Source organism: Furipterus horrens, unplaced genomic scaffold (assembly GCF_987537825.1).
Source record: "Furipterus horrens unplaced genomic scaffold, mFurHor1.1.pri manual_scaffold_2, whole genome shotgun sequence".
Taxonomy (NCBI): Eukaryota; Metazoa; Chordata; class Mammalia; order Chiroptera; family Furipteridae; genus Furipterus; species Furipterus horrens.
The window spans coordinates 41922250-41937205 of record NW_028327172.1 but is presented as its reverse complement, the minus strand read 5'-3'; positions in this window follow the sequence as shown (position 1 = coordinate 41937205).

Below are 14956 nucleotides of genomic sequence, written 5' to 3'. Positions count from 1 at the left end.
GTAAAGGAAGACTTTCTGAATATATGAAAAGACAGAATATTTCCGGTAGAGTGTTCAGTAGGTGCAAAGGTCTTGAGGCAGAACAACCCTGTGGTGTTCAAGGAACAGAACATGTACCTGGAGCATGGTGAGTGAGGGGAAGAATGAGTCGAGAGGATGAAAAGGTATAAAAGGGACAGACCACAGACAGCCTTTTCATGAAAATGAGCTTTTATTTTCTAAAATCATAAGGAGGAGTCTATTGGAGATTATTAGGTGGGAGAAGACACGATCTAATTTGCATTTTTCAAAGATCACCGTGGCTGTTCTTTGATGGATGAGTGGAAGAAAATCCAGAGTAACATGGAGGAAGATTTGCTTGGAGGCTATTGAAGTAATTCAAGTGAGATGACAGATTTTGGACAAAGGTCATAAGAGGGAAATGGAAAATGAATGGATTTCAGAAATATTCTAGAGGTAAATCCAGCAGGACTTGCTGATGGGTTAGATGTGAAGAGTGAGGAAAGAGGACAAATCTAGGATGAGTCCTAGATTTTAGGTGTAAGCAACTGGGCAGATTGTGGCATCATTAACTGAGGTGGGCAATCTGAGGGAGAGACAAGCTGGGAATCAAGCTTGATATGTTGTGTTATTATTAGTTGCATGATTGCATACTATCCCAGGGCAAACCTCTCAGATAAAAATTGGGTTAGAGAATGGCAGAGCTAAAGGCCTACAGGGGTGCCCCCTCCTTGCCCCCAGCACCAAAGCTTACCAGGTACAACTTATCTCCATCGCTATCTGGCTAGATACATGATGGGAGGAAATGTGAATCAAGTGTGTAGTGAGTGTCAGTGCACAACCTCTTCACAGTCACCCCACTCGCTAGTGACCGTGGTGCAACTGATGCCTTGTAACAAAATGCGGAGCAGACGGGCAAAAGTCTCCACTTTCCTCAGAAACCATTCCATTTGCTTTCCCATGGTCAACCAGAGGCATGGTTGTTCTTTCAGGAAAGGAGATCAGCAGAATATTGAAGAAGTCCTTTTGGATAAATGCACCTTCTGTCCATGTTTACCATCACTACTATTTATCCTCCAATGGAAGCAGAAAGTGACAGTGAGATACCCATAAAACAATCTGAAATTGGTTGGTACAGAGTATGTTCTACAAATCCATATCATTCTCTGGACCAAAATTCATTCTTGAATTATGCCCAACCCAGTTATTAAAGATTAGAGATTATAAAATCAGTACCATATGACAGTATAGCTTAAATACAATGACTGCTGTGTAAAAATGTTCTGGATCTGACAGTTTCACTATTAAAATTGTCTACCAGATAAATTAAAATCCCATTAAGGAATTGAAGTCCCAACCCTGGCAGCTGTGGCTCAGTGGCTTCAGTGTCGGACCTGCGAACCAAGTGTCACTGGTTCGATTCCCAGTCAGGGCACGTGACTAGGTTGCACACCAGGTCCCCAGTTGGGGGCGCGTGAGAGGCAACTGCACATTGATGTTTCTCTCCCTCTCTCCTTTCCCCTCTCTCTAAAAACAAAAACAAATAAAAATAAAATAAAGTAACCTTGTTAAAAAAAATTTAAACAAAAAAAAATATATAGAAAGAAAGAAAGAAATCGAAGTCTCAAACAATGAGAGGAAGGAAGAAGTAAGACACAGCACAAAGGGGAGAAATGCGTGCCATCCCGTCCCGATGGATGGGGGTAGATGGAGCAGAGAGAAGAGAGGGAGGAGTAGGACAAAATCAGCTTGACCTGGGACTTTGGGATAGAGCAATAAACTGACATACTGACACAAAAGAGGCTTTTGCCCTTTTCCCTCCCGGAGCTTTAGAAGGAAACTACTTTGTAGCATGGACTTACTGTTGCACAGGGGCATTACGAGGGCAGAGAGGCACGATCATGAAGAGGTGTCTCTTGATTCGTGTATGGTGTGGATGCTGAGTAGAGATCTTTTGGGTTCAATGGAGTATGAGGCAGAGTTGCAGCACCAGAGTTGTTGTGAGGAGGCCAAATTAGTGGGGGCTAAGGGGTGGGGGCGGTGCACAGGCCCTGACAGCTGAAAAAGACAAGACCACGGATTCATCAGCTTTAGAAGCAAATGTTGGCAGAATGCCCATGTATGGAACTGGGCTAACTGTACCCAGAGGATTCCAGCTTGTACACACCCTAGAACCAGTATTAGGCCAAGGGACCCCTTCTTTCTGATATCAAAATTCTCTTCCCTCTATACCCAGATGTCACTTTGTTGAGAAGCAAAGGTAGAATGGGAGAAATTTGAGCTTCCTAGTATTTATTTTAAAGAGCACAAATGAAACCTAGAGACTGAATAAATTTATTTCTAGCCTCTTCCACTATTTAGTGGAGTGCAGAATGGGAGTGAATTTGTGAGGAAAATCAGATCAGTAATTGAGAAAGGAGCTAAATTTTATTTGCATATCCTAACTTATAAGGAAATCTGTGATCCTCTCTGTACATTACATGCACTAATAATCCAAAGACCAAAGATGTCATTGGCTAATGCTCTGTAGCTCACTTGAAACACATTTGTTTCTGTAGCTTTTCAGTCTTGAAATCCTCATTCAAAAATAGAATAGGGGAAATGCCTTAAATATAACAAAGTACGATGTTCACCCATGAATGCCTAAGAAGCCCTGATATATATAGATAGGTCCTATTATTACTCCATCATACAAATGAGGCATCTGAGATACAGATTCAGTAAATTATCCAAGGTCAGGGTCAGAAAATGGTTGAGCCAGTTTTTGAATCCAGGCATTTCTCTCCAAAAGCCATTCTCTCCACAGCATTCTATTTGCCTCTACCACATCAAATGTTGGGGAGATAGTGGAAAACAAGAATCCCCATGCACTATTGATGGACGGGTATACCGGAGTACAGTAGTCCCTCTCTATATCGCAGTTCACTTATCACGGCCTCACTGTATCGTTGGATTTTTTAAAAGATTATATTTAATTATTTATCGCCGATTTTTTGCTGTATCATGGGATTTTGCGGTACTGTATATGTATGTTGCTAAATTTACGTAGGTTTAAGAGTACAGAATATGTTTAAGAACATAAGTAGTGTTTATGAAAGTGTGGAAAAGGTTAATAAGGGAGTGGGAAAGGTTAATAAGGAACTGGGAACAGTTTATAAGTGTGTGGGAAGGGTTTATAAAGCCTTAATATATATATAAATACTAAAATAAATGTAAGGTTCCTACTTCACGGATTTTCACCTATCGCTGGGGGGTCTAGAACGTAATACCCACGGTAAGTGTGGGAATACAGTAGTTATTCTGGGAGCAATCTGGCAGCAGCACTTAGTGAAATTAATTAAATACACTACATTCTAGCAATTCTGCTTCCAGGTTTCTGTCTCAAGAGAGCCACACAAAAAATGAGTTGGGAAGTGTTCAGTCCTATTCGACTTTCTGGAAGTTTGTGTAGGATTGATATTATCTCTTTCTTCCATCAATGGTTGGTAGAACTAGCCAGTAGAGCCATCTGAGCCTGGAGTTTTTGGTTTTGTTTTTGTGGGGGAGATTTTAAATCGCACATTCAATTTCTTTAGTTAAGGTTATCAGTTTTTTTTGACTCTTGAATTTTGAGAGTTCTTTATTATAGATACTAGTCCTTTGTTAGATGTGTAGTTGACAAATATTTTCACCCAGTCTATAGCTTCCTCTTAACAGGGTCTTTCATAGAGCCAAGGTTTTTAATTTTGATGAAGTCCAGTTTATCCATGTTTCCTTTTACAGATCATGCTTTCAAAGTCAAATTTAAAACTCTTTGCCTAACCCTAGATACCAAAGATTTTCTGTTCCTTTTCTACAGGTTTTATAGTTTTATATTTTACATCAAAGTCCACGATTCATTTCGTGTTAATTTTTGTGTAAGATGTGAGACTAGGTGAAGGTTCTTTTTCTTCCGTTCCATAATATTTATTGAGTATTTACTATATGCTAGGCACTGTTCTAGTCAGGGGAGTTACAGCAGCAAGGCAGAGCAGGTCCTTGTCCTTATTCTGCTTCACTCTTTCTTTTTAACTTATTTTTATTAAAATGTTATTGTTCAAGTAAAGTTATTTATTTTGCTCATCCCTCCATACCCCCCACCCAGTTCCCCAAGCCCCACCCCCAACGGCTGTAAGCATGCTATCTATGAGTCTGTCGCTATTTTGCTTGTTAGTTTTTTTTTTTTTCTTGGTAGTTTTAAAATAAGTTTAATTTCCTTAATAGTTACAGGGCCATTTAAATTATTTATTTTGTATTAAGTGAGTTGTAATATTTTGTGTGATTTTATTTTTACGGAACTGTTCTATTTCAACTAAGTTGTCAAATATATGTGTGTAGATTTGTTTGCAGTATTATTTTATTATCTTTATATATTTATATCTGCACACCTTGTAGTGATAGTTGTTTCATTTCTGATATTGATCAATTGTATCTTCCTCTTTGTTAGTCTTGTAATGGTTTGTGATTTTATTCATCTTTTCAAAGAAAACAGTTCTTTGTTTCACTGGTTTGTTCTACTGTTTTTGTTTTCAATTTCATGGATTTCTGCTCTTACCTTTACAAATTTCTTTCTCCTTGCTTTGGATTATCTTACTCCTTTTTTTCTAGACTATTGAGGTGAGAACATTGATTATTGATTTAAGACTGTCTCTTTTTCAATGTATGCATTTAGTGCAATAAGTATACTTGTCAGCTTTGCTTTAGCTGTCTCACAAAATTTGATGTTGTACTTCCATTTTAATTACATGCAATGTATTTTTTAATTTCTCTTGTGACTTCTCTTTGACACATGGATTATTTGGAAGTGTATTGTTTAGCTTCCTAGTGTTTGAAGATTTTCCTGTGACTAACTTCTAATTTTATTTTGTTGTGGTCAGAGAACATGCTCCATGTGATTCCAATTCTTTTAACTTTATTGAAGTTAGTTTTATGGAAAAATATATAATCTATCTTGCCCTGGCTGGTGTGGCTCAGTTGGAGCATTGTCCAAAAAGTTGCGGTTTTGATTCCCAGTCAGGACCCATAGCTAGGTTGTGGGTTCAATCCCTGGTCTAGGCACATACAACCCCTGATCAGGATGCATATGAGAGGTAACCAACAGATGTTTCTCACTCACATTGATGTTTCTCTCTCTCTCTCTTCCTCTTTCTAAAAGCAATGAAAAAATGTTCTCAGGTGAGGATAAAATTTTTTTTTCAAAGATATAATCTATATAGTAACAAAGGGGGAGATGGGAGGGAAAGAAGGGGGTAAGAAGGGGAAGGGTCTAGTCAAAGAACATGTATAAATGACCCATGGACATGGACAACTGGGTGCGGACTAAATGTGGGAGAAGGGGGGGCAGGGTGCAGGGAAGCAAGAAGGGAAAAAAAGTGAGACAACTGTAATGGAAAAACAAAACAAAAACAAAATTTTAGTGGGGGAAAAATTGAAAATATAAAGAATGGAAATGCAAGTTAAGTGAATATTAGCAGGACAAGGATTTTCCTTCACACTGTATATTTTTCTCCCTATCTGATCCCTCCAGAGTTTGGCATTCTAAAGAAGTAAGTAATGACATAAATTTCTTTGCATAAAACTAATAAGACCAGTTGTTAATAGAGGTTTTTCTGACTAAGACTTTGACTGGAATGTCATGCCTAAAGGAGACATGCTTGGGCTCTGGTTGTTACCAAAAAGCCCTGTGAAACTGGGATTGACTTTCAAAAGTAATAAAAGCCCACGAGATAAAAGGCCTGGTACTTTTGTTGGATGTGCAGACCATCACAATCTTTCCAGGGAAGGAATGAAGGTTGTTTTCCTGAAAGATGGCTAGAAAGGACCTTAAGGCACATTGGAAAACCAGAAGGACTTGGAAAAGACAGGTGTTTAAAGGCAAGGCTGAATGCCAGGTATGTGGTTCTGCTTCTGTGCCCTGAAGGGGAGACTGAAGGTCACCCTAAATGTTCCTTGCGTAAGTTCCAGCAAAGCAGAACTAAAGATCATAAGTGATCATTTGCTGCTCTTGTTGTGTTTATGCAAATGAACAGGATAAATTAAAAATGGACTTAATGCAGTCCCTTTAATGACAAGGAGGGTAATCTTAGGGAGAAAAATTGTGATTCAAGGAAAATCACAATGATCAGTGGTAGACTATAAAGTAGTGCAACTAACCGTCTGTAAAGTTTCTTTTCATTTAAAATTTGTTTGCATTTGAAAGTTAAACTATGTCTGTGGTATTATCAAAGATGTTTAATTTACAGGCAAGAAGAATGCCAAATGCGTTGCAACTGGATGTCTTTCCGATAAGACAGTCCTACAGATTTAGAGACTTGTTTGTGGGTTATGTTACGTAAATTAACATGTGTTTTCTGTTTTCAAAGGGCATAAGCCTATGATCTCATTACCTGAGTGATTGTCTGTACGAATAGGCCTCACTTAATCCTGTCTGCATCACTGCCTCCTGAGACTCAATGGTTTGGCTGAACTAAGCGGCTCGGTTGGTGAAGTATGGGGTGGTCTGTGGGCTTCACTTTAAAACTGGTTTCTCTTTTTTGTCCTAATGGCTTGGACAGAAGGAGCCCAGAGGTCTGAGAGGGGGAAAACCTAAAATATTTCCCTCAGCCAAAACTAAATATAATGGGCAAAAGAGTTTTGGACACGTGATATGTACCTGGCACACCTTCCCCCAAAGAAGCCCTTCTTTTCCCTAATGTGGGACATTAAAAAATTAATAACTGTCTTTTGTCATCTAGTGGTTATGGATTGAATGATTTCTTTTAACCCTGTTGCCAAATCTGTTGCCTCCAGAATACAACAAGGATGCCAGCCTGTTAAATCAAGCATGCCATTGTCCGGGGACAGCCAACTGACCTGGAGTCTGCACGATCCTTCCCCATGTGGGAAGGCCACCCTCCCCTCCACACCCCCACTCATATTAGGGATTTCTGGACCCAAGGGTAGGTAGGACGATGACCATGTCCAGCTTGAAGCAGCTAGAAGAGCTCAAGACCTTCGCCCATTGTCCTTTATAAGATTATAAAGGGTCTTAAGTCTGAGAGGGAGGGATTGTTCTTTATTATTTTTTTAAATAATAATATATGAAAGGGTGAGGCAGGAGAGCTTGTATGTACGACCCATGGGCATGGACTTGGGGGGGGATTGTTGGGGGAGGGGAGGTGCTTGGCGGAGGGGAGCAAAGGGGAAAAAATTGGAACTATTGTAACAATATAATCAATATACTTAAAAAAAGAAAATGAATAGGCAAATCAAATGCTTGGAGAAAATATTGATAAAATATATTAAGTATAATAAAAACGTGGAAAAGAAAAAAAAATAAAGCTTCCTGTAGACAATATTTAGTTATGTTGCTTTTTACTACTCTGCCCAACTCTGTTATTTAATTGGTGTGCTAAGATCATTAACATGTACTGTAATTGTTACATTAGGGAATGAGTCAGCCATTTTATTTTTTGTTTGCTCTCTCTGATTTTCATTTTCTTCTTTCTGCCTTCCTATGGGTTAATTGAATACTTTTTATAATTCTATTTTCAGTTAACTATAGTGTTTTTGAGCTTATATCTTTGTATAGCTTTTTTAGTGGTTGCTCTGTCAACATATAATCTTAACATGGCCTATGGGCATTATATTACCAGTTTAAGTGAAGTATAGAAACCTTACCTCCCTTTATCCTTCTATATTTATAATGGAATTATCTTAAATATTTCTCCTACATACATTTAGAACCACAGCACAGTGTTATGACTTTTTGCTTCAACCATCAAACACAATTCAGAGAACCCAAGAGTAGGAAAGCTAGTTGTATTTACACATATTTTTGTTTACTGTGCTCTTTCACTCTTCTTGACATTCTGAGATTTCATCATTTCCTTTGTTTAGACAAATTCAGTTAGCCCTTTTTTTAGGCTATGTCAGCTGGTGACAAACTCTAGTTTTCCTTTATCAGAGGATGTCCACATTTCCCCCTTCATTCCTGCAGGATATTTTCACTGGGTATGATTCTGGATTAACAGTTTTATTTGAAAACCTGATAAATACTGTGCCATTTTCCTATAGCTTCCATGGTTTCTAATAAATTCTGCTGTCTTTCAAATTGTTCTTCCCTCTTTAGGTACAGGATCGTTCTTCTTTAGCTTTCAATATTTTTTCTTTAGCTTTCATAAGTTTAATGATATTTTCATATGGATTTCTTCATGTCTATCTGTTGGGGGTTGTTCACTCTGCTTCTTGAGGCCATAAGTTTTTGTCTCTTACCAACTCTGGAAGTTTCAGCTATTTTTTTCATCAGTACTTCCTCAGCTCCATCCTTTCTCTTCTTTTGGGATTTCAATGACAATTAGGTCCTTGGTTAAAGTGCCACAGGTTCATGAGGCCCTGCCCATTTCTTTCCATCTATTTTGTTGTTCAAGTAATTTTTATAGTACAATTTTTTTTTCTATAATTTCTATTTGATTCCTTTTTATAGTTTCTACGTCTCTGGCAAGGTTCTCCATCTGTATATTCCTTGAGCCATGCTTTCCTTGAATTTCTTATATTTTCCTTTCATTATCTGAACACATCAATAATGGCTATTTTAAAATATTTGACAGCTAAGTCCATTACCTGAGCTCACTGGAGTCAGTTACTATTTCCTTTTATCCTGAGTAGAAATTGTTTATAATTTTATAATTATTACAGGATTATCATTTTGTTTATGTATGTTTGCTAATTTTGGGTGAAGCCTGAATATTGTGGGTATGTTGTAAGTTTTCATTTTGTTATGTTGTGAAGATCTGTTGTTGTTGTTATAGTGGGCATTTTGGGGAGAGGGGTGGATTCAAATGTTTGTGAGCTGCCTAATGATCAGTTTGTGGTTCCTACAAATAGTGCTGCTATGAACCATCCTGCAATTGCCTTCTATGATGTGCACACATTTCTGTTGGGAATACAACTAGGAGTAGAATTGTTTGGTTATAAAGTATGTGTATCTTCAACTTTAGTAGATAATGCCAGACTGCTTCCAAAATTTTCAGTTTATGCTCCCCTCACCAGGGATATTAGTTTTCATGTGATTCATATGAGAATTCACCTTACTCCATATCTTTGCTATTTTGTAGCACTTCCCTTCAATTCCAGTGTATGTGGAATGTTATGTCATTTGGTGTTACTTTTCATTTCTCTGATTACTAATGGGACTGACCTTTTCATGAGTCTACTGGCTATTTAAAAATCATGGATAAGGTACCAGTTCCAATCTCTAGCCCATTTTTTCTGTTGGCTTCTGTTCTGTTGCTATTGATTTTTGGAGTTCTATATAAATATATACTGAATCGAATGAGTTGCTGACAGGCTGCTGAGATATGAGAAGGGGTGGGGGAGACCAACATACAGTAGTCCCTCTCTATATCGCGGTTCACTTATTGTGGCCTCACTGTATCGCAGGATTTTTAAAAATATTAAATTATTTATCGTGGATTTTTCACTATATCGCGGGATTTTGCAGTACTATATACATATGTTGTTAAAGTTACATAGGTTGAAGAGTGTAGAATAAATGTAAGGTTCCTACTTCGCAGGGCGGTCTACAACATAATACCCACGATAAGTGAGGGAATATTCTACTTGAAATATTTTAGATTGGTCTCAGCTGTTATAGGGAACTATGGAACACATTTACACCACAGATTAACAATGTAGAAGGACCCTTGAAGAACATAGACTGTGGCAATCAGTAAGACTCCCGGGAGGTGTATTAGTAAACAGTACATTGGCTGTTCCTGCTTAATGAAGAACACATCACCTTGTGGACAAGAGAATCAAGACCAAGAGAGACCTAATTGTGAAATCCTTGAGTTCCCAAAAGAATGATCATAGCCACTTACCATCAGGTTTCTATTAATATGGGAAGAAAAATCTAATTTGACATATTTTTTTATTTTTTTTTTATTATTGTTTTTCAATTACAGTTGTCCCATTTTCCCCCATTGTAATTTGACATCTTTAGTGGAATTTTTCCTTGTCATCATCAAAATGTAACTGGTAAAATAAGAATCTCAACTTCCCCATGTGAGCATTCCCCCTCCCCCAATTAAGATTAAAATTCATGGGTCAGGTGGGAAGTGTTGACTAGCATCTGGTAAGATAATTAAATGTTTGAAGCACCAGAAGGAAACAATAACAGCTTTTGTAATCAAGAGTAAGGTAAGGTGGATAGGATGCCCAGAGGAGATATATTAGCCAGGATATATAATGTCAACTACCCTAAATCTCCCAAAACACACTAGCAATAGAGATTTATTCCTTGTTCAAAGTTCAATGTGGACATTTTCAGTCAAGCAGCTTTCCTCCCAGTGACTCAGGTATTCAGACTTCTATGCATTTGCTCCATTACCTTCAACACATACTTCCATGGAAGGTGGAAGAGAGGGTGGGAGAATAGGAAGGCTCATCTGCTCTTTAACTGCTTTGGTCTGGTAATGAAACACCACATCTACTTCCTCTTCACTGATAAGAACTACCCACATAGCCCCACTTCGATGCAAGGAGCTGGGAAAAGGACATCTTGATGAGCACTTAGCCAATTTCTTCCACAGGAAAAAAGGCAATATTGGTGTGAAGATCTAGAAGCTGAAAATGAGGTCATCAGGGAAAGAGTACTCTAGGAAGATGGAGCAGCACGTATAAACAGCCAGAAGTAGAAACGGCATAGAATGCTGGAGGAATAAAATAAAACCCCTCTGTGGCTGGAGTTCTGTGAGGAAGGAATGGGTTAAGACGCAGTTGGAGAGGGAGGCCTGGGCTAGATCACAAAGGACCTGGGCACTAGGTTGTCTTGTTTTCAGAGCAATAAGAATCCATTGAGAAATTTTAAGCAGAGAAGTGACAAATCTGATTTACATTTAAAAAAGATCACTTGGCTGTGTGCAAATGAACTGCTTTGTGCGGCAGGAGTGGATGATTAGACAAGTGAGGTAGGTGGTTACTGCAGTTGTCAAATATCCTAGAACCAGGTGACCAGTTTTGAGAAGTCACCTGGGAAGGACAACCTGGGGATTAAAAGCTCTAATTACTGGTCTCTAAAGGGCTTTGTGCAATTACAGAAATGGCTGAGTGTTTGGAGCTGAGCTGTGTCTCTGCCAAGATCATGTTGTTTCTTTTGGAATTGTATTCCTTTAGGACTGTTACAGGAACAAAAGCTGAAGCTCACCAATAACTGCAGAAGCAGTAAGCCTCTAAAGGGGATGCTAACAAGCATGAGGCAGAGATTGCTACCCAAATCCAGCTTTATTCTTGTCTCTCACCACCACTCCAAACTTTTTCACTTGAGGGTACTCTTCCCTTGAAGTGGGAAAAGCTGCAACAAGCCTGTGACTTTTCAGCTCATTCTTTTTTTTTTTTTTTTTTCAGCTCATTCTTAGTTAATAGTCTTATGCTCATTTTAAGATACAATCTCAAGTGATTAAAATGTTTAATTCTTTGTAGGAATAACCTGTACCTGTTGTATTTTTACAATTTTGTTTCCCTCTCAGCTTTGCTCCACTTAAGACAAAGAGCCTGCAATAAGGAATAATTTCTATGTTCTCTGCTCTGCTCACCTCCTTGCCACCTAATAGCTCCTGATTGCTCTGGCCCAAAGTGCAGAGAAGTCAGGGAATAAAACAGTTCTTGCTTGACTGCCTGGTTCTGTACCCTGTGGGCCAGGCAGATCCTTCAAGGGGGCATCCCTGCTGTCCCCCTGATCCTGATGGATACAGCTTTATTCTGGGTGCTCTCCTGCAACTTCCTCAGTCCACATGGCACACTCCTGGCTTCTTTGTGTTGAGGTCTCATTGCCTTTCAAATGGTTCTACTGGACAGGACCTAAGACCACACATGTTTCCTTCTCTCCTGGCAAGGCATGTAGGATACACTCATAGATCAGGTGCCATGGCAAATCCTGGGAATGCAGGCCAGTGCAAAACCAGCAGCACTCATCTGGCTCCACCATCGAAACAGGTAGGGAGCTTCTGCTCGCCTTCTACATTTCCAGGGCAGGAGTCAGACTCCAGGCACATCATTCCTTGGCTGTAAGAGTAAATACTTCAAGTGTCCCAAACGGTCCCAGTGGAGTCCCCAGTTAGACTTGAAGCAAAAGGTCAGAAACCAGCTCACCCCTCAAGAAGTGAGTAGGTTCTGACAGTCCAGCTGTACTGTCTCACAGGAAAAAGCTCTCTAGAAAGCTGTCTTGCACCAGTCTGCCATCCTACCCTCTGACCTTAAACCTTAAGTGTGCTATTACTACTACTAGCAATCACACTGTATTTTCCTAATTCATTCATTCCCTCTCCTCAAAACTCCAACCCCTTTTCCTTTATTCTCACTCTCTACCCAAAGTCTATGTCCTGCTTTATTGAGAAAAATGAAAGCAACCAGAAAAAAAACTTCTCAAACTCTATCCTGATGTTCTCAATTAGAAACTGGGGGAGGTCTTAGCAACTTGCATTATAACAAGCCTTCCAGATAATTCTACTGCAGTTTGAGAACCGCTGCCTTTCACAATGGGGCAGCCTCTCCGAATCCCATTTGCCTCTTACTACTCCTTCAGCCTGTTTTCAAATTGTTACTTAAACTGGTCTCACTGTTCTTTAAATAGTTGGCATGCTGTTATTTCTTAAGGATATATATTGTTCTCTCTACAGTCTAGGCTCTCAACACTAAGACACTGAAGCCCAGACAGGGACCTGAACAATAGCTCGTCCTGAAGATGACGATAGGGCAGGGAGGACCCAAATCAGACTCAGGAGAAGGCTGCTCTCAGAATCAGGGTGACTGATGGAGCCACTACCGGGTGCTGGGCTGAGTCAGAGTGAGCCCGGGGTCTGAGTCAGCCTCAGAGAGATATTTACTCAGGTGCCTGGTACTAGAATAGGCCAAGGAAGAATCCAAATGATAAGAGGAGAAAGCAAAAGAGGGAGGGCAGACCCCAGCTGTTCTACAGAGCGTGTTAAAAAAAAGAACAGAAAATTAGTCTGCATCTACGACTATAAATACGATTTGGGAAAGAACACAGATATAGAGCTATAAAAGATGATGCTCTGCTACCCCAACACATTCCCTGGGCATTGTGGCTCGCCTCTCATTATTCCGAGAGGCTCCTGCCCCACGAAGCTGCAATAATAGTCTCTCCCCAGTGTCCCCGATGAGTCCTGACACGCTGGAGAGGACTGTCAGGGTATTTTATCTTAGCTGCCTGGTAACCAGCTCCACTCACCAGCCTCTTATCATTTCCCAAATGGAAGTCTCTAGTAGGCTGTGTGAAGCCTCAGCACTTTTGAAATTCATGCCATCAACCTCTCTTTCTGTCTGCAAATCTGCTGGATTCGTTCCCTCAAGAGGTTGGTACCTGTTCCATGACAATTTCTACCATCATCCTGGACAACTGGGAAGTCCATGAAGACAACAGCCCACACCCTGCACACATACACAATACCTGAGCCCTCAGTCCACTAGCCAGGCTCTAGACAACCTCCCCTGAATGCCTCTCAGGCACCCACCCCTGTAGCAGTACTCTAGACTTTGTCATCACCTGGAGCTGCTCTGCTTCCCATATTTGTTATTCAAGTATTCCAATTTCTGGCCACTGCCTCCCATCCTCCCAGGTCAATTGTTCAATTACTACCAGTGTAATGACCTACTCTTGTCTTCATTCTCCTACCTGTTCTACAAAACTCCATGGCCCAGCATAGCAATCACTTACTTGCAAATGGTCTGAAACTCCTTTGCTCACTTTCCTTTCATTTCTTTCGCATGCCAAGGTTTCAACTCAGGATGATCCCTTCGTGAGCAGTTTCTCAAACTACACCTAGATCCCTGAGTAGGCAGACAGTCACACCATTGGGGTGATTGGAATAACTATAAATTCATGAATACCAATATATATTCCAAAAGGCCCTCAACGTTACTCAGCAATCCTCATCCCACCACAATCAGATTTCTCTCTCATCTTAATAGACTTCTCTGTAGCACTTGACAGCTAACAAGCCTCCTATTCCTTCCATATTAAAAAATCCACTCTCCAGCCTTGGCTGGGTGGCTCAGTTGGTTGTAGCGTTGTCCCATACACCGAAAGGTTATAGGCTTGACTCCCAGAAAGGGCACATACCTAGGTTGCAAGTTTGACCCGGTTGGGGTACATACAGAAAGCACTGATGTTTTTCTCTCACACTGATTTGTTTTTCTCTCTCTCTCTCCCTGCTTTCCTTTAACATCAATAAACATATCCTTGGGTGAGAATGAAATAAATACATGAATGAGTAAAACCAGGAGTGTGGATTTTACTTATCCACACTCCTGGTTTTACTGCTCAATCTCTGGCCCACCCTTTTCATCATGTCACCTTACTGATTCATTTTTACTTACCCATTCATTAAATGCCCCTCAGAGTTCTATTACAAGCCATTTTCTCCTCTCATTGCTTTACTCTGGGTATCTTATCTATTCCTATGGCTTTAATTACCATCTCTGGGTTGCTGATTCCCAAATCCCTAGCACAGATCTCTCCTGAGTCTTTTTTAAGTCCCACTTCCAAATGGTATCACCAGCTCACTCAGTTGCTCAAGCCAGAAACCACTCACTTCAGATTCCTTTCTCTCACCAATCCTACCTACTGATTTCTCCCATCTGCCTCCTTTTTTCATCATCAATGGTCCACAGTGGCCTTCTATTGTGCACCATACTGGGGTTCCTGCAACCCCACTGCTCCCATTAATCCCACTCAACAGGACCCTGTTATTCCTTACCATCTGCTTAGGTAAACTCAAGTAACAATCTCTGGGAATACAAAAATTAAAATGACTTAAACTGCAGCCTAATGCACACAGCAATCATAATGCAGCATTTAAATACTGAAGCTGCACACTTCAGATTGTGCTTTGAGAATGCAAATGAAGACAATCATTCTGCTTTGGGTGTGATGGAGTAG